Source organism: Diabrotica undecimpunctata, chromosome 2, assembly GCF_040954645.1.
Source record: "Diabrotica undecimpunctata isolate CICGRU chromosome 2, icDiaUnde3, whole genome shotgun sequence".
Taxonomy (NCBI): domain Eukaryota; kingdom Metazoa; phylum Arthropoda; class Insecta; order Coleoptera; family Chrysomelidae; genus Diabrotica; species Diabrotica undecimpunctata.
In genome coordinates, this window is record NC_092804.1 from 97,265,228 (window position 1) to 97,284,973 (window position 19,746).

The following is a 19,746-nucleotide window of genomic DNA, read 5'->3' on the forward strand; positions in this document are numbered from 1 at the left end:
TAGCAATGGGCTCTAGTTTATCTCCATTATTAGCCGATATATTTATGGAAGATTTTGAAACAAATAATATTTCTAAACAAAATTTAAAACCTTCAGTATGGTGGAGATATGTAGATGATGTATTCTCAATATGGCCTCAAGGATCAGAGTTGTTGGACACATTCCTAAATGATATAAACGATAAAGAAGATACAATAACATTTACCATGGAAAAGGAATATAATAACAAATTACCTTTTCTGGATGTTTTAATCTCTAAGAACGATACTGGATACGAAACTCAGGTGTATAAAAAACCAACACACACCAACAGATATTTAAATTTCAAATCAAATCACAATATTAATATTAAAAAGGGAATTATTAAATCCTTATACGATAGAGCCAAAATTACTTGTTCTAACGAAAATTCGTTCTTGGAGGAAAAACATTTGTTAACATCTGTTTTATTAAAAAATGATTATCCTTTATCGTTTATAAATAAGGAATTTTCAACAATCGATCGAATAGAACAAAACAACTTAGAACGAGATCCTACAGCATATGCAAGGAATAATACGAGGAAAATAACAATACCATACATAAAATGATTTTCGGAAAAGCTTAAAAGGATAGGAAATAAATTCAACATTTCAACAACATTCAAAACAACAAACACGTTGAGATCTATTTTGTCCAAAACCAAACCTAACAATGAACAAGAAAGGACAAAGAATTGCATTTATAAAATAGCTTGTGAATGCGATCAGTTTTATTTAGGTGAAACATCAAGACCATTAAATGTTAGAATAAGTGAACATCAATCCTATATTAAAAATAGAGAATTTGATAGATCTCAAATCTGTAAACACGCATGGGATAATGAACATAGGGTTCAATGGAATGATTCAAATATAGTCCTAAAAGAAACGGATGGTAAAAAGAGAAAAATCAAAGAAGCGGCTCTAATTATGCTAAATGAGACCAATTGTGTCGCGAATTCCTCGGCAGAATGTAGTAGGATCTGGTTACCCATATTGAAAGAGGAAGTTATTAAAAGGAAAATACCAGTATTGGTAAGTCAGTGACATATAGAGAATACATCATTTATGTTTTTTAAATAACAAACATATAAAATCGGAATTTGGTGTTTATTGAAGGTAAACTAAATGCACGATCAAATACTTACCATGTCGGGATAGTATTATGAGGTTTTTTCCTGGTTTTTTCCTCATAATTTACTATGGAATCACTAACAGAAAAATTTTACTGTCATCATGGCATGTATTTATCTTTTTAAAGACGAATTACATGTTATGATCTTTTCTGACGGATATTCTCAAGTTAAAGTTGATTTCATGTAATCGAATGAACTACTTTATAAGTAAAGTCGTCCCAGGAACGCAACTCAACAATATTGGCAATATCATTTTAAAGTCGTCTACTTTAAAATGTATAAGGTATGTCTGAATTGTCAATATAGATGAGTCAGATAAAATTAAATTATTAGAAGAATTTTTCACTAAGTAACAAAAAACAAAATTTGTTTAATTTACTAATGTTTGTATTTTGAGAACGATTTCCGAAGTGGAAATTGAAACGTCAATAAACGTATTTTAAACTTTAATTGTGGCTTATTCCCATTTAAATAGGAATTAGTTGTATGAATCGTGGCTTAACTGGACAGGAGTCTGTATGTATGAGTTTTTAGCCATCGTAGGTTCGTAGTCGTAGGGATCGTCTTTACGTTTCTTCAAACTACTTTTTTTCTTATCAATTGTATCCAATTTTGGTGTATATTTGCTAATTTTTAAACCTTTATTAGCCTTCTTGTATCTACACAATGATTTTCTTTCTTTATCCTTAAATAATAGAGTTGAGGTTTAGATTCTTTTGGAATTGCTCACTATAAGCTTGCCAAAATAGGACATCCTGATGTAGACATCTATTGGGAGATGTTATATAAATTTAATTTTTAAAAATTTTGCTGTGAGAACAGTTTCTTCAACTTCAGTTGAATCATTTATGTCGGTAGCATCGTTGTGTAAATCTTTAAAAAGATGTAAAGTTTATTCAAAGCTTCTTCAGCTTACTCAGGATACAGAGAAAAAAGGCAAGACTTACCATTTTTTATAATGGCAAATTTTGGGAAATTAGTTTTATAATTTTATCATGAATTAAAATTAATTTCATATACATAGAGGAGAGTATTATCCAAAAACTGGAATGTTACACATCTTTCAAAATTTTAATTTATTATCCAAAAAGACTGGAATGTTACACATTTTTCAAAATTTTCACAAATTTTGTTCAATTTGATTTATAGTTTCGTCGTTGATTTAAATCAGTTTCACAGACATCGAGAGGAGCATTATCTAAAAAAATTGAATGTTACACATTTTTCATCAGAATTATCGTTATTTTTGTCGTAGTTTGGATCCAAAGTCATATTATGCATAAAAACTGTAACAAAATAAGATTTTCGGTTGCTATTTGGTCCATTTCCTTAACCCAACTTAAAATTTTAATATATATGATATCTTAACTGAAATTTTCATATATTGTCATTTTGACAGTTTTGTTATATAAATAATCAACTCGATGTATTTGAATAAAAAAGGTACTTGGGGCACCGTAGACAAACCCACAAACTTACACATATTCAAAAGGTGATTGAAATGTTCATAAGTAATTGTCAAAAACACTATAATCCCGGTTCTTATCTTACCATTAATAATTAGTTAGTGTCATGGCGTGATGTGCTTTTGACGTGTAAATAATTTCGTCTTCACTTAAATCAGTTATACTGGAAATAAATTATTTAAACATATTAGCGACAGAGTTTGTGGCACTACCAATTTCTACATCTGACTGCATCCAATTATCTGGTAACATTTTTTTGTAAGTCTTTATAAAAATATCCAATTTATTCAGAGGTTCTTCAGCTTGCTATTATTCATGATCTATTAAATAATGAAAAGTGATTTTGTTCATTTTTAGCTTAAAATTTGGATATTTATGAGATCTTAACGGAAAATTTTGATATACTGAGCTATATACTATATATTGGGCCGTTATAACTTCATGGAGAACTATAGGAGAACTTTATACTTTCCTATAGGAGAACTGACTTTGAGAGATAAAATCAGCTGCTCATCGTTAATAAGCACTAGATCTAAAGTAGAAGGTTGGTTATTAATTCTAGTAGGTTCTGTGATGAGTTGTATCAGATTTTAATTTACTACAAAAACTTTTTAAACTAATTATGAGCGTTTTCGGCTTCAGATAATGAAGTTATTGGCCAGGTGATCCCTGGAAAATTAAAATTTCCAGAAATGATAAGATAATCAAGAAATGATAGTTCTTCAAGGTTTATAAAGAAAACATTATCGTATGCAAGTAGTGTAACAGGTGGACGATTTCTACATACTAAATTAATAACAGATAAGTGAATTGCATATATTCCAGGAATATCTAATAGCCTAATGGTAATTTATAGAGTTGTGGTAATAATATTAGATAAATAAATGCATACACCGTCACCCACACGGTTTTCTCTGTCCTTACGATATATTATATATCCATTAACAGAGGAGTCAGGAATTGAGGGTTTAAGCCAGAATTCGACAATACAAATATTGTCCGGTTTAAGAAGTTGCACTGTGCTGTGCATACAAATTTGTTAAACTTATCTAACAGTGAATCTAAATCACTATATAGAAATAGCCAGTCATTAATTGCCTATGAGCAGTGTCGACGAACGGTCGGACGCACCTGAGGCCTCACGCCCAGGGTGATCGCCTGCGTCTACACCGCTGTCATTAGGCCAATGCTAACCTACGGAGCTATTGCTTGGGTACCAAAAGTGCTACAGGCAACAGCGATTAACAAACTAAACCATATTCAGCAGATGGCTTGCATAAATATAACAGGTGCCATGAAAACAACACTAACTGCTGCAATGGAGTTGATCATTGGCATCACGCCCCTAGATATATATGTCAAAGTGGTGGCGCTAGTGACAATGATGCGACTGCGCTCGGGGGAGAGCTGGATGCGTTACCACTGCTACAGGCAGGCTGCAACTCAATTGAACCAAAGTTTGTCTTTAGCAAACCCTACAAAATTGAAACAAGACAGTATATGGAGACAAACGTGGCAAATGCCTATTGCATATACACCGATGGCTCCAAAATGAAAGAAGGCTCAGGATGCGGCATATACTCCAGATCACTGAACCTAAGAATAAAGTGGGGTATGGGCAAAAATGCCAGCGTAGTTTAGACAGAACTGACTGGTATCTCCATAGCCGCAAAAGAGATAACCCAAAAAGTTAAAGCAGGGAAAACTATAATGATCTGCACAGATAGCAGACAAGCGCTACTAACCTTGAATAAACTACGTGTCACATTAGGTTTAGTAATGGAGTGCCACGAGTCACTAACTCAAGCTTCGGATGGTAATACCACCATCCTAAGGTGGGTTAAAGGACACAATAGGAATAAAGGCAACCGCATTGCTGACCAATTATCTAGGAAGGAGGCAGGCCTAAGACTCTTAGGACCTGGGGATCTTTTTGGTTGGTCAACTACAACAATCGCGGAAATTGTCAAATGTCACTCCCATACGCAAACCGTAAAAAGATGGGAAGAAGAGAAAGGATGTAAACTTGCCAGGGTAACACTAAGTAACCTTGAAGAGTTAACATCAAAGAAGTACTTGGGAATGACCAGGAAAAACCTACGTTTGACAGTTGGTTTTTAACTGGTCATTGTCAACTAAGCAAACACCTCCACACACTGGGGCTAGCAGACACACCTCTATCTAGGAAGTGTGAACAAGAAGACGAAACTGTAGAGCATGTCCTTTGTGAATGCCCAGAGTTATCGTTAATACGAGAGTACGCGTTCGGCGAGTCCTGGCTCACACCTGCCCACATAAGAGAGATGTCTCCTGGTGACTTGTCCACATTCCTAGAAATGGCAGGATGGACAATGAGCTAAGGGTGACAGCTCCCTAGTAGGATGCACAATGGGTCAATTGTGGCCTAAGTGCTGTGAAACTTAACTCGCCCTCCCTACTCTACAGATACAGATACAGCCAGTCATTAAATTTGTCGGTAGAATAATTATAAACGAAATTTTGTGATTCTGGAAGTGCCATTAATGCATTTAATAGTTAAATCATGTTCATCGTTATTTTTGCGAATTTCTAGTTTGCTTCGGAGTTCTTTTAAACGTACTTGTTGGATGGAAATAATATTTCTTTGTTATATACTAAATAGTTGTTATATGTACTTAATCAGAATCTATTATTATTATCTATATTCTTCTTCAAACATATTAAGTAAATAAATAATAAACTAATAGTCCGATCTGAGAGCTGAGAGCAAAAATACGTCAACCAACTTACAAAATTATTTTTAATTAGATTCGTAAAAGTCAGCAAAAGTTAAACAGATTTACCATAAACAAGAAAACATTCAAATATACTCCACAACTACGCCCATGATGCAAACGTCCCAAATGATGCCACAAACAACCAAAAATACGATGCAACCTACCATGATATAAACAGGACAGTATGAACCTTAAATAATGCAATTTGCACAACCACAGATGCTCACTAAACAAATACAGATACACGGTAATCCACCAAACTTTTTCTTTATATATACACCATACAACCAAAAATTAACCCAACAACCCAAAACCTCAATCAATATAAACAAGAAACAGGTCAAACACAATATGAATCAGTTGCAAACAGGAAAAGGAACAGAAACAGTCCGATAAAAGAACTGTGAAACAAACGAAAATTAAATTATTACTGGTAAAATTCGCCAACCACTACTTTTAACAGATTTAAAAGTCTAAATAATGATTAAGAAAGCGAAAATGACAGCAATTCCCAGACAGATATTACTGAAAAACCTAAAACTGCTAAACCACCTCCAATATTTATTAGTGGAGTTAAGACTTTAATTGAACTGCTGGACGAAATCGCCAAAGATAGCTACGAAATAAAGATTCTTAGTTTAGAAAAAGTAAAAGTCCAAACACAAGCTTCGAAAAATTTAATTACCTCTGTGTTATGTTGATCTTAAACAAGCACCAAATAACAAAACCTTATTATGATCTAAAGCTTCTACGTCACTACAAGATAAAATTTGAATCACCATGACAGAGAAGAGATATACTACAATGCACTAGGTGCCAAAGATGCGGACATACAAAAAATATTGCAATCATAGGCACTGCGTCAAGTACACCGGAGATCACGCGATAGACAAATGTCCAAGAAAAGAAATACCAGCTAATATAAAATGCATACTAGGCGAAGGTAATCAAATCATCCAGCCAACTACAAGGGCTGTTCAATATACAAAAAATTACAGCAGAAAAAATATCTGGCACTTCGTCCAAAGCAAGTTAGTTTTAACAATATTAAATCTGAGCAATATATACAACCCTATAATACATATTCTCAAGTAACATATAACAAACAAATAGAACTCTCTAGCAGAAGTACGCAGCAACACCAAAGCCAGACAACACACGAAAGCAAATGCAGTATGTTCGAACTGAAACAAATTATAAAAGGACTTATTAAACAAATGAGTACGTTAAACCTTTTGACTACAGTGATCGCTACACTGGCAAAATGACCAAGTTTCTAAAAGTTGTACTCTGGAATGCTAATGGACTAACCTAACATACCCAAAAGGTCAAAACCTACATATTCAACAATATTATTGACATTTTGTTGATAACAAAATCCTGGAAAGGGTGAAACACTTTAGATATCTAGGTTGTTGAATTGACTTCAGGGTTGAAAGTGACGAGAAAATTTCGACCCAATAGAACTTGCACTAAAAGGCTTTAGTAATTGGCGATATTTTCCAGTGAAATCTGTCATTAACCACGCGCCTAACAGTATTAAAGTGCTACGTCTGGTTCGCTTTGTTCTATTGATGGATTGAAACCTGGACAACAAAAGTAAAAAATATTAATAAATTAGAGGCGTTCGAGTTGTGGTGTTACCGTAGCATGATCAGAACTCCGTGGATAGTACACATATCTAACGAATACGTGCTAGAGATCATGCACAAAGAGCGAAAATTGATCATCATTAAAACCAGAAAGGTCCAATACTTCGGCCATATAATGAGAGGAGCTAAATATCGCTTACTCATTTTGTTCATACAGGGCAAATCGAAGGAAAACGCTCGGTCGTAAAAAAATAACTGTCCTTGTTGCGTAACATTAGACAATGGGCAGGTCGAACGGTCAAGAAATTATTTCATCTAGCTGGCGACCGAGAAACATTTCATTCGCTTAGAAACAAGCACGGCGCACAAAGAAAAGATTACTGATATTTAAAATCCACTTTTCCAGCCGCAGTTATTTTAAATGTCCTAATTATGTAATATACAGTACCAATCATCCAGAAGGTACAGCATATGGCGGATCTGCACTCATAATCAAGAAATCAATATATCAATCATAGTCTCTTGAAAACAGATTCTTGACAGGCGGAAACTATAACGCTAAACGTACACACTGTGAATCTAAAATTATTTCTTCAAAGGGAAGACAACTTTATATGTGTATGCAAGTCAATAATTTTAAAAACATCCACTTACTGATGAACCTACTTACTGTCCTACCGACAGAAATAAAAAACCAGATCTGGTAGATTTTGGTGTCACTGCGGAATCATCAAACAATCACTTGAGGGCTTTTCTTGTAATGATCTGTCTTCTGACCATTCACCTGTTTTAGTAGAAGTAAGTTTAGAAATTCTTTCCAGAACACCATCTATTACATTAACTAACAAATCCACAAACTGGGAATAATTTAGAAAATTAATAACTAATAAATTACAATTAAATATCTCTCAGTGATATTTAAGAGAACCACACGACAAAACCAATCTGAACAGAGCTACAGCATAGTTAAAAACGTTATTACATAGGTAATCACAAAAACAATGGTATACATTCTTATCTCAGTTATCTTTCGCCTACAGGAGCTACCGAGTACTCACTCTAGAAATCAACCAAGTAATCAGAACGTCCCCAATTCTTCGACCCTCCAATCCGCACTAAAAATAGCCCATGGGCATAAAGCAATAAAGAGAAAGCCGAAATTTTCGCTAAACATCTTAAAACGTTTTTCCAATCTTTTCCTACCAATGAACGTATTAATATATATATATATATATATATATATATATATATATATATATATAGATATATATATCTATATATATATATCTATATATATATATATATATATATATATATATATATATATATTTAAATATCACTTAATTCAATCATAATCAATTTAATAATTGAGAAAAGGAGTACGACCGTCAATCCAAAATAAACTAAGGTACACTCGAAGAGTTGTGGGTTTTTCGGTCAAAGTGGAGAAATAAAAGACAAAGAAGGTGGCTACTTCATCTATTTATTGAAGACGTTTCGCTTTCTGCTCAGAAAGCATCATCAGTTAATCTAAAAAGAACAATATGAAACCAAACATCCATAGAGAAGTTACAATAAAAGTGTGTTACCTTACAAAGACATGTAGCAGTCAATGATGTTAAAAATATGAAAAAGCTTACGAAACTGGACATTTAGAGTTAAAGTTGTATAAAACAATTAATTGAAACTAGGTATAGTTTGCAATTTAACAAAATTAGCACAGCAAAAGAACATGTGATAAAAATACATGAATATAAAAAAGTTATTATAAAAACTTAAGTAAAAAACATTAAGGTTTATTTTAAAGTGTAAAGAACTAGAAAGATTATGAGAATGCACTTCCAACAATTTATTTAATCAATTAGGTTTTAATTTTAACTTTAGGTAACATTATAAGTTATTTAAGATCAATATAGTAATAAAGATAAAATGAAGTTACCAGTCTTAAGCTTACTGAATATCGCAGGTAAATGAATTTACAGGTTTAACACCCACGCACACAACGCAATAATATATATATATATATATATATATATATATATATATATATATATATATATACATATATATATATATATATATATATATATATATGTATATATGTATATATATATATATATATATACAGAAGTAAAAGACAAGACAAGAAGTAAAAGGTGCAATGGAAGATAGGGGTCTACTAGTAGATAACTGGAACGATCGCAAGCGTTGGAAGCTAGGTTGCGAGAAACGGCGGCAGCTGTAATAAACTCGTTATATATATATATATATATATATATATATATATATATATATATAATAAAATCCACATTTATCTAGAATATCTTTATCAACTTGAAACTCTTCTAAAAAAATTACATTGAACCAAGTCAATAATATTATTCATATTAAATTAAACCCCAAAAAGTTCCCAGGGTATGACCTAATAACCGTAAGAATCTTAAAGGAATTACCAAAAAAAGCCCCATTTTATCTTACACGACTGTATAATGCCGTATTAAGAACAGGAACGTTTTCTCTAGTTTGAAAATTAGGCCAAATAATATTAATTCCAAAACCTGGAAAATCTTTGGACGAAATAAAGTCCTTTAAACGCATTATCCTGCTCCTTGTTATATCTAATATATTGAAAAACTGCTGTTATCCAGAGTAGAGCCAATTTGAATTGACAGACAAATTATCCAGCACGCTACAACTGAACAAATTCACAGGCTCTATCAAAAAATACGCTAATCACTGGAAAACAGGAAGTGTTTCTCCGGAATCTTCTAAGACATCTCCCAGGTATTTGATAAAGTTTGGCATAATGGCCTGTTCTTCAAAATCAAAAAATCCCTTTCCAACAATTACTTACAAATTCTAAGCTACAAGATCACCGTTAGCTTGCAAAAATTGCGGTAAGTATACCAGGTTTTACCCAATTATGGTTGGATTTTCAGTATTCTCGGACCAGTGATGTACCTGATATTCACTGCGGACTTACCTACATCACCAAAAGTCACAACAAAAACTTATGTAGATGACACAATAGTAATCTCTTCTCATGAAAACCCAGCCGTAAACAAGAATACACAGGAAATTCTCAATGGGCACTTTTCTATAAGACATTTTTTCTTTAATAATATTTATATTGTTAAATATTGTCGGACAATGTACGTACTGTAATTTTAATACAGGTTGTAAATATATTGGGATGTTTAATAAAAAAATTAAATTTCATAATATTAATTCTACAGCATCTTTCAAGAACTTCAACGGTTCGACAACGTGCTATTGATCCTTTCGTCATTCTTATTGTCCTTTCGTCCTTCTAATTGTGTGTTTCTTCCTGTTCCTTAATTTGTGCCCTAGTTGATACCAATATACTTCTTGCTCTGCCTTTATTTTGTTGCTGTAGCTCCTCTGAGGTGACTTCAGTTCATAATAAGGCATGTGGTGTAACGTTTTTAGCTTATTTCACGCATCTAATTGTGAATTTTTATTCCTCCAGCTTCAATCAGATTTCGGTTAAACTGTTTGAAGGGTTTGTCATTCCAAATAAGTATACCAATAGGCGGTGGACCGTCAGAATACCAAATTTTCTCTGTAATAGGTAATGTCTCCATTTTAAAATGCTTAATACTATTGGCAACAATTTTTTTTAACGTAGCTACAGGTTTGTCATTACTTATCGAAAGAGTAGCTCCTAGTGTTATGCCTGAAGCATCGGTCTTTAGAATAAACTTATTTTCCTCTGATAAATCTGCGAATTCCATCACGGAGGAAAGTTAATAATGATATTTTGAAGGTATCAAATGTTTTTTGGCATTCTGTTCAGTTCACCTCAAATTTTACATTTTTTTTCTTGATATTCTATTAAGTGGTGCGGCCATTTCAGCAAAATGGTTTATATGTTTTCTATAATAATTCTCAAATGCTACGAATATGTTTGCTTCTTCGATATTCTACAGGGTGAGATACTGTTCCATTGTAATGATTTTATCCCGATCTGGTGCTATACCTTACTTGAAATTTTATGTACTATTATAAGAGTTTTTCCTTTACAAACTCGCATTTATTCGGATTTATCGACAGCTTCACTTCTTATATCATAAGTATTTGCGTGTTTATTGTATTTCTGACTTCATTGTCATTTATATTAATATTTATTACAAGCAACATACAGTTAATCTGTTTAGCTACTAGGACTGCTGTAAGAATTCTGTCACACATTTCTTATGGCGTAACGACATACTCTCCTGTCTCTGTCTGTAAATCACTACATTATACATTATAATTCTTCTACCGTTAGGTGTCGAGGGCATAGTTTCGCATCTTGCTGAAAAAATTCAGAAAATATCTTCTAATATGTACATCATAAATATGTATGTCTCTTTGTGTTCCTTCTATATGGAACGAAACTTTTGATCTATCGTAACTGATTGTAGCTAAATACTGCGATAAAATATCTGTTCCAATTACTCCGTATATATTTTTCGATATGCTTGTCATAACAGCAAATTCGTGTCGCAATTTAATGTTTTCCGATTTATCTAATATTTCAAGAGCACACCATGTTTCTGATTTATTTAATATTCCAAGGGCACATTAATTTTTCCGATATTTTGTTATCTCCATGATTTCGTTTCATTCATAGAGCTTACTACAAGTTCGCTCTGATGATTCCATAAGGATGAAATACGTATAAGCGAATGGTGGTGCTCTGTATTGAGAATAAATTTTAATTGTCTTTCTTATTTTTTCCGATATTACCCAAGTATTCTTTGAAAACTATTTTCTGGTTTTTAATTAATACATTTAACAATACAACTGAGACAGGTTCCCCAATGTAAACAAAAGACGGCGTCTAACGCTTCTCAAATTTCAAAATACTAATAATATTGTGATATACTGTATCCAGAAATTTAGTGTCTCATTATAAAAGTTATTTTAATAACAACTGTAAAACTGAATAATCCCTTGTAAATACTCTATTGTTATATAATTATCACAGCTACCAAAACTGCCAGGACCGGCATAATAGCCAAGCATAGCACGACTGTATATAGGTATATATAATCAGATCAAATATTATCATTCAAGCATAATGTCAAAAAACTCTTTTTATAAACATACAAATTTCCCATAATTATTGTTATTAATCATTATTTTAAGTCTCAACGAAGAAAATGTTTTGTGTGTGTTTAATTGGCACTAGTTTTCACACTGGCCAGTCAATTTCATAATGATTTTTTTAGACTATAACTTATCAACTTATCACTAACTCAGGGGAGTACTGTGTAGTGTCTGTGTTAAGTAAATGTCTTGTTACTTTAGTAAAGTCGACTTCATTGTCTTTAAAAAGAGACGCTAATTGTATCTGAACGTCTGAGGTCCCTTCGGTGAGCACCGATTTACTCGTTTTAAAAGATTCATATTTATTCATGTTGACTTGTTATGTTTAAGTTTTCCGTTTCATGTCTGAAAAAGTTGGCAAAAAATGGGAAATATTCTTTATTAATAATTTTACGAAAAAAAATTATTCTTCATTAAAGGTTATGCATCACATAGAAATCATTAACAGATAATCTTATAAAATATTAAGTGGTAGATAGGAAAAATTAAAATTATTAATTAATACTGAAGAGGAAAGTGATTTGAAATTTAGATATGCAAGAAAATGTAATTTTAAAATGTTTGTAGCTATCAAAAATTATGTCCAAGTTTAGATTCATGGCCTTCTAATAATTAAATAATACATTTAAAGTAAAAAGTAAATAAAAAAATACTTTTGCATTTGTTGATTTTGTATATTGAATAAGGTTAATTGGAAATAAAATTAAAAATTAATGCACCTACTGATACATCATTAAAAGGCCATAAATCTAAATTTAAAAATAATTTTTAAATCCTACAACCAAATTAAAATAACATTTTATTCTGCACCTAAATTTAAAAGCACTTCACTTTTAAGCATAAATCAATATTTTTGATTTTCGGTGTATACCACTTAAACTTTTATAAATTTGATTATTGATTATTGATTTCTATGAAATGCAGAAATGTTTATGAAGAATAGTTTTTTTCATGAAATTAATAATAAAGAAATTTCCCATTTGTTGCCAACTTTTTCAGACATACTTTATACCTTACTAACAATTAAAACACTTCTTTCCTTACATGAAGTATAAAATATAATCATATTTAGCTATATGTATATATCTACATTAATTCATTTTAATTTTCACTTCACCATTTTATTATTTCACTTGCAATTTTTTTAACAAAACAAAAATTGTTTGTGATTTTCAAAATTTGGATATATTTAATAAAGAATCGAGACAGAAAATATAATAATTAATTAATTCTAATACTCCATCAGTTTATGTATTTTTTCCCCTAATTATCTAGATATTTATTTAAATTAAATATGTAATGTAAATGACAAATAAAATATAAAATTCGTTAAGCCGGCTCTTTTTACTATTTACCTGAAGAGGCAAATCCCTTTATGGCTTCGACTTTATCAGCGGGATACTTTTAAATTCTGCATAAGTCAGTTCTTATAATTGTGAATGAAGTATACCAAAAGTTTTTAAATACGAAATTCATGACACATATTTTCATTGAATTAAAGCAATTAATGTTTGGCTTTTACTATAGTTTACCTAAGTTATATTTAAATAAATGTATATATTTAAAGAAACCCTTGTATGATACTACTCAGGTAGTTTAGAGTATTTATGCTTTAAAAAGATCAAACATTAAGTTTTCTGTTCTATATTTTTATAATAATTATATTTAAATATAGTCCAATATAAAATATCTCCCGAAAAAGTTAATTTTATAGTCGTTTAATAACTTAGTGAATTTGTAAATAAACAAACTAAATTGTTTCCCCTTATTGGTGACACAAGGCTCATTAAGGACGTCATTTCAGACAAAAGATCCCTTTATGGATGTGAACATTAAAAATTGTGTGATGGAATATAATAATTTTCAAAGAAGTAATATAAATAAAAGTGCTATTCTGCCTATAGAAAATAAAAGCATATTATGTTTATTATAAATATTAATGTTTCAACCTGGTCTCAGATAGTACCATTTAGACAATATTTGGGTATATATTGAAAAAATTGGAAGCGAAAACTTGGGTAAACTACATCCCATGAAGTAAGCCGTATAATATTTAAAATTTTAAAACTAACAAACATTACAGAAATAAAAACTCTTGGCAGAAATCGTATCAAGGTTTTACTATCATCACGATTAGAAGCTAATAATTCTAATAAAGCTATGTATTGTATTGTGGAAAAGTGTCCTTTTTATGAAAAACAAAAAAAGGTTAAAATGATAATGATTAAATAAAAAACTACTTTTTTAGAAGCAAAAAAGTTCTGTGAACAGTCATTTTCTAGTGTTATAAATCAAAATATTTTTTATTTACTTGAAAATAATAAACAAGAATTTCCTATACTATCAAAGAGTAATAAAAATTCTGCTTTAACTCAGTCAGGCGCAGATACTTATAAAATTATTATAAACCTTATTTTCTAACATCCCTCCAATTGATTCATAGCTCAGATGTGTCCACATGAAAGAAAAGGAAACCAAACTCTTTTATCACACAATCTCCAATACATAATCCTTTTTTCCCTTTAACAGTCGAACCTACCCAACCTTTACCGGCTAACCCACATAAACCAAATTATCACAATGTACAAAATAAATACCAATTAACAAAAAGTGTAATAAAAGATATAAAAATACGATAAGACGATAAGACAATAATTACTGGTTTGGAACACGTTTTAGAAACAATAAACAATACTAGATCCTAATGGCCGTACAACACGTTTTAAAATAAATCAGTGGAATGCTAGACATATTATGTCAAATAAATGCAGTTTAACCCTTAAGTGGTATACATATAAATAACTACGTAAGTGGCATACTCCGTCTGGGAGACGGGTTAACGCAATTTGGAGAATTATGTATGATTAACTTTTTTATGGATGTATTCATATAAATAAATACTTTTTTTATTTAATACATGTAATTTATACCAACAGTCGAACATTAAATTTGAAACAAAAGATAAAAAATATAAATAAAGGATATTATTTTTAAGAATACATGAAAATTTTGTTTGCTTTTTATTCTTCTTGTACGACTGTTTATTCCTGAATACATTTATTGCAACTTTTTTAAAGCATTGTAAACAAATAGGTTGGCCACATTTGCAACAACAAAAATTTGTTCTTCTTTTCAGTTGCCAGCTACAAAATTTACAGGTTGCTCGTTTATCAAGTACGTCGTTTCCCATATTGCGCATTGGTGTATAAATACGGCCTAACAATCTTGTTATAATCCCTCGGATATCATCTTGTAAATAAACGCTTGCAATTCTGGTTCGCATAAACGGTTCAGTCAAAGATTTTGCCAACATTTTCATAAAATTTAGTCTGGTTATATCACGGGAGTTCTTATAACACCTGTATAATATATAAGCATTTACAGTACTTATATTTAAAATTGCGAAGAAAACTGCCATCGTCCAACGTCTTGTGCGCCGGCCACATGAGTACGTAGCATATTTTTGATCTAAGCTGTCAACACCTCCTTTAGTTGTATTGTAATAAGCGATTATTTCAGGCTTACCCGTAGAGTTGTCAACTTAATCGGAATGATGCATCGAAGAAACCAGTATAACAGCTTTTGATGGTTTTGTGACATAAGAGAGCAAAGTCATTTCATTTGTAAATCCATACTAGATTTTTCTGGTCGTCTTCTGTTTGGCAAAAAGTCGCTAGGAATTTCTCTTTTATTTTTCTTCAATGTGCCCACATTGGTAAGGCCTCTTTTCTTTAGCTCCTGAACTAAAGGTATGGAACTAAACCAGTTGTCCGCTGTCACATTACGGTTTGAACCTGCGATTGAGTTTGTAAGTCTCTGAGAACTGATTGTGTGGATATGGAGTAGTTTTTTTCATTTTCGGAAAGCTTTATACTATTACTTCCTTTTCCACAATATATGTATCCATCATAAAAATAATTACTTATCGCATCAGTCATGAATAAACTCTTTATGCCATATTTTGATGGTTTTGCTGGCATGTACATTCTACATTTATATCGACCTCTGAAAGCCACTAGCATCTCATCAATACACACAGAGGATCCAAGAGTGAAGAGTTCTTGAGAATTTTCAACAAGCCTTTGAAACATGTCCGATACAGCAGCTGCTGCATTTTCAGTGTTTCGTTCATCTCGATCATCGGGGTTATCAAATCTCAAACAAGATAAGAGAAAAAGATACCGTTTCTGTGATATTGTGGCTCTAAATACATCTCGCTCTGTACCATCTGTAGCAAAGAGACTCTCGGTACTTTCATTATTTGATTTAAAAATTTGAGTGTATATCAAAAGACCCAGAAAAGCGTGAATCTCTAAAGTAGTGGTTTTTTGAAGGAAGTTTTTTTCTGCGAACTGCAGGTTTTAAGGCTGACAGAATTCATCACTAAAGTCTTTAACGAAAGGTTGTACACATCAACGGTGTTCCTTGACGTGAGTAAAGCTTTTGATAGAGTATGGTATCAAGGTCTGCTCTATAAAATGAGCAACCTAGGCTATAGTGAGGCGATAACATGTCTTCTTGCGTTATACCTGGCGAACAGAAGGTTCAGAGTTCGGATTGGACCAACCCTATCCGAGCTCGGAGCCCTGGAAGCTGGTGTGCCTCAGGAAGCGGTGCTATCGCCGTACTTATATACTATATTCAGAGCTGACATTCCAACAGACCTCAGAATACTGGTTAGTCTGTACGCGGACGATACAGACATAGCAGCTAGCAGTAGAGATCCTAACCTAGCTGCCAGCCACCTGAAAAGTGCTCTGAATAGATTCCAAAGATGGTGTATAAAGTGGAAAATTGCTCTTAACCCCGAAAAGACACAGGCCGTCATGTACAGACACCAGAGAAGTAGACCGGACAGGGAGATCACCATTGCCAACACCCCTGTAGAATGGACAAACGAGGCTAAATACCTCGGAGTGATATTAGACAGAAAGCTTACTTTCACTGAACATGTAAAGCAAGCAGTCTACAAAGCAAAAGCCCTAAGAAGTCAACTTTCTTCACTAATAGGCAGAAAGAGCAAACTTCAATTCAAAACAAAAATGAGAGTAGCTAACAGCATAATACTACCCTCACTAACATGCAATGGGGACACACATGCAAAAGTAACAGAAAGAAAATCCAAATAGAGAGGCATTAAATATACCAAAATACGTAACTCTAAGATATGTATTTAGAGATTCTGGCCAGAAAAAAATCCTAAGGACTATGGACGAAAGAGCCTATGATATATTCAACAAACTCAGAAACCATCCCAACAGGATTCTAAGAGAGTTGACATATTACGACATCAACACAAGAATGGTGCACAGACGGCCAAAACAACAACCAACTGGATATAGGGAAGAAGAATAAAATGAAGAAATGAGATAGACACAGAGGAGTCAAACCAACGTATTTTACACAGTGAGCACAAAAAAATGGGACAGAGCTGCTGCAGCCAATCAAGAGATGGTTGGCTGGATGAGTTTTGATGGCTGCAGCAGTTCAGTCACGGTCTGGCGAGATTAAAACGATAGTATATAAGCCCAATATACACTGGGGTGTGTAAGTGCAATATACACCTGGGAATGCACACAGCAACACACGTGTTTAATTTTTCAAGTGCGATATCCTTAGAGTTTACAATAAACTTAAAGAAAGTAAACAAAGCCCAGTTTTTATTTTGAGCAGGGCAATTGTCAAGCCACATTATAACATTTTTAGCATCTCGGTGAGACAAAAAAAATTTATAGAATGTGCTGGCAATATCCGACTTACTCCGCCCGGCTATTCCTTTGTGCCATAAAATTGCAGTTGGTACTGTTGGCTTTCTAGCAGTGACGACAAAACTTTTATTAAAAGCAATTATTCTAGGTGTAAAAATAATCTCTTTAAACATATCCATTCTCGGAAGCATTATGACATAGAATATCACAATAAAATAAAACATTTATAATTAATATAATATTTTATTACCTTTTGCAAATCCGCTGAAACTACCATTGATATATCGTCCCAGTTACTTTTTGCAGACGAGTCAGTTTAATATTCTAATCTGGCAACAGTGTATTTATTTTGATGTACACCAAAGTTTGTGCATTACTCACAATTATCCACCAATGCACCCTTTTTGTGAGACGTGAATTTTGAGTGCAAGTCAAATGATTCACACAACCAGCACTCTTCGTGTCCTAATTTTACAAATGAAATATTTAAAGTTGCGATAACTTCTCGATATAAATAATACGAAAACTTGATATTTGGATATTTTTCAATAACACTCTGGTACATCATTTTTATTGTAATGTCACTGGGAAGATAACTTCGTTCTGGTGCGTGTTCCCGACGGTAGTGTGGTTCTGTGGGTTTGAAAGATTCTATATGTTTGTAGCTTACGCTTGAAGTGTTCTGTATTTGCTGAATTAAATGAAACTGCACTATAAATGCTTTGTATTTATTGCATTAAAATAGCACGATGACTTTGTGTCTTTTGTTCTGCAGGTGAACTCTGACTCTCTAGCTAGGTTGACGTGCGTAGCATCTATGCGCACCGAATTTAAACTCAAGTAGGGGAGATTGGCGCTTACAATGTTCTTTAATAATATTTTAATCTATTTTAATTTTTCCTGTCTTTCCTTGTTTATTCCTGTTGATCGTCACTTTTGAATTTGTTTTAGTAAGGGCATCTCTAATAACTCTGTCATTTTTCTTTTCATATCCCAGCGTTCTCATAAAAAATATTTTGCATCCGTCATTGTTTTTAAGAAAATATAAATAACTTTTCAACCTTTAGACACAACACTAGCTGTGGTTTTCCATTTGGTTACTTGTTCAGATGCGTTATTAAAAATAAAATTTTTCTGTTCGTCTTTTTGCAATTTCCAAAATTCTTCATTTATTTCTGTTCGTCTCGCTTCTGTATTTTTTTAGGAACATCTTCTCTTGCAAGAGATACAAGATGGTCTTACACTGTGCTTAGAAATTGTGGCTGTTAATTTTCTTTCTTTTTTTTCTCATTGCTAGGTTCTCTTTAAATTTCTTTCGATTACGGATTTCCCCTGTTTTAGTTAAATTGTCTTTTACCGCCCTTTCAACAGATACATATATTATATCCACCAAGATTTCTTGAATAAAAGGTCTTCCTTACCTTCTTCTTTACCTTCAGAATCAGATTCTTCAGGAACAACCTTTGCAGCTCTCAAAGTTATATAACTAATAATCTTCACTTTATTTAAACCTTTTCTATTTAATTTCGGTTCCTCAATTTCTTCCGTCTCTGAATCTGGCAAAATAAAATCCGGGTCATTATCATGCTGAAGTTTAGGTGTCTTCACGACAATGTTCTTTAATAATATTTTAATCTATTTTAATTTTTCCGGTCTTTCCTTGTTTATTCCTGTTGATCGTCACTTTTGAATTTGTTTTAGTAAGGGCATCTCGTAAGGGACGTCGTCGTAAACTATGTATTTTCTCCCTTTGTTGTTTATTTAAAATATGCAGCATTTTAAACGCTCTGCTAATTTTGTCCATTGTTACTGGTTTAGTTAATAAACTTTAATGTAGACTCACTTAAAAACACTATAACAATAAGATTAATACTAGTAAATAACTAAAAATGAGATACGCCGAATAACGCTTACAACCGTTTAATTTTTAGGTTAAGAAACTAAAAAAAGGCG

At 32.3% G+C, this 19,746-nt stretch overlaps 1 protein-coding gene across 1 annotated transcript in view; it reads right to left on the minus strand.

Annotated features, from left to right (window-relative positions):
* Positions 1 to 19,746, minus strand: part of LOC140434744 (juvenile hormone esterase-like) — a 538,160-nt gene that overhangs the window by 483,497 nt on the left and 34,917 nt on the right. The gene's annotated exons all lie outside the window — the stretch shown is intronic.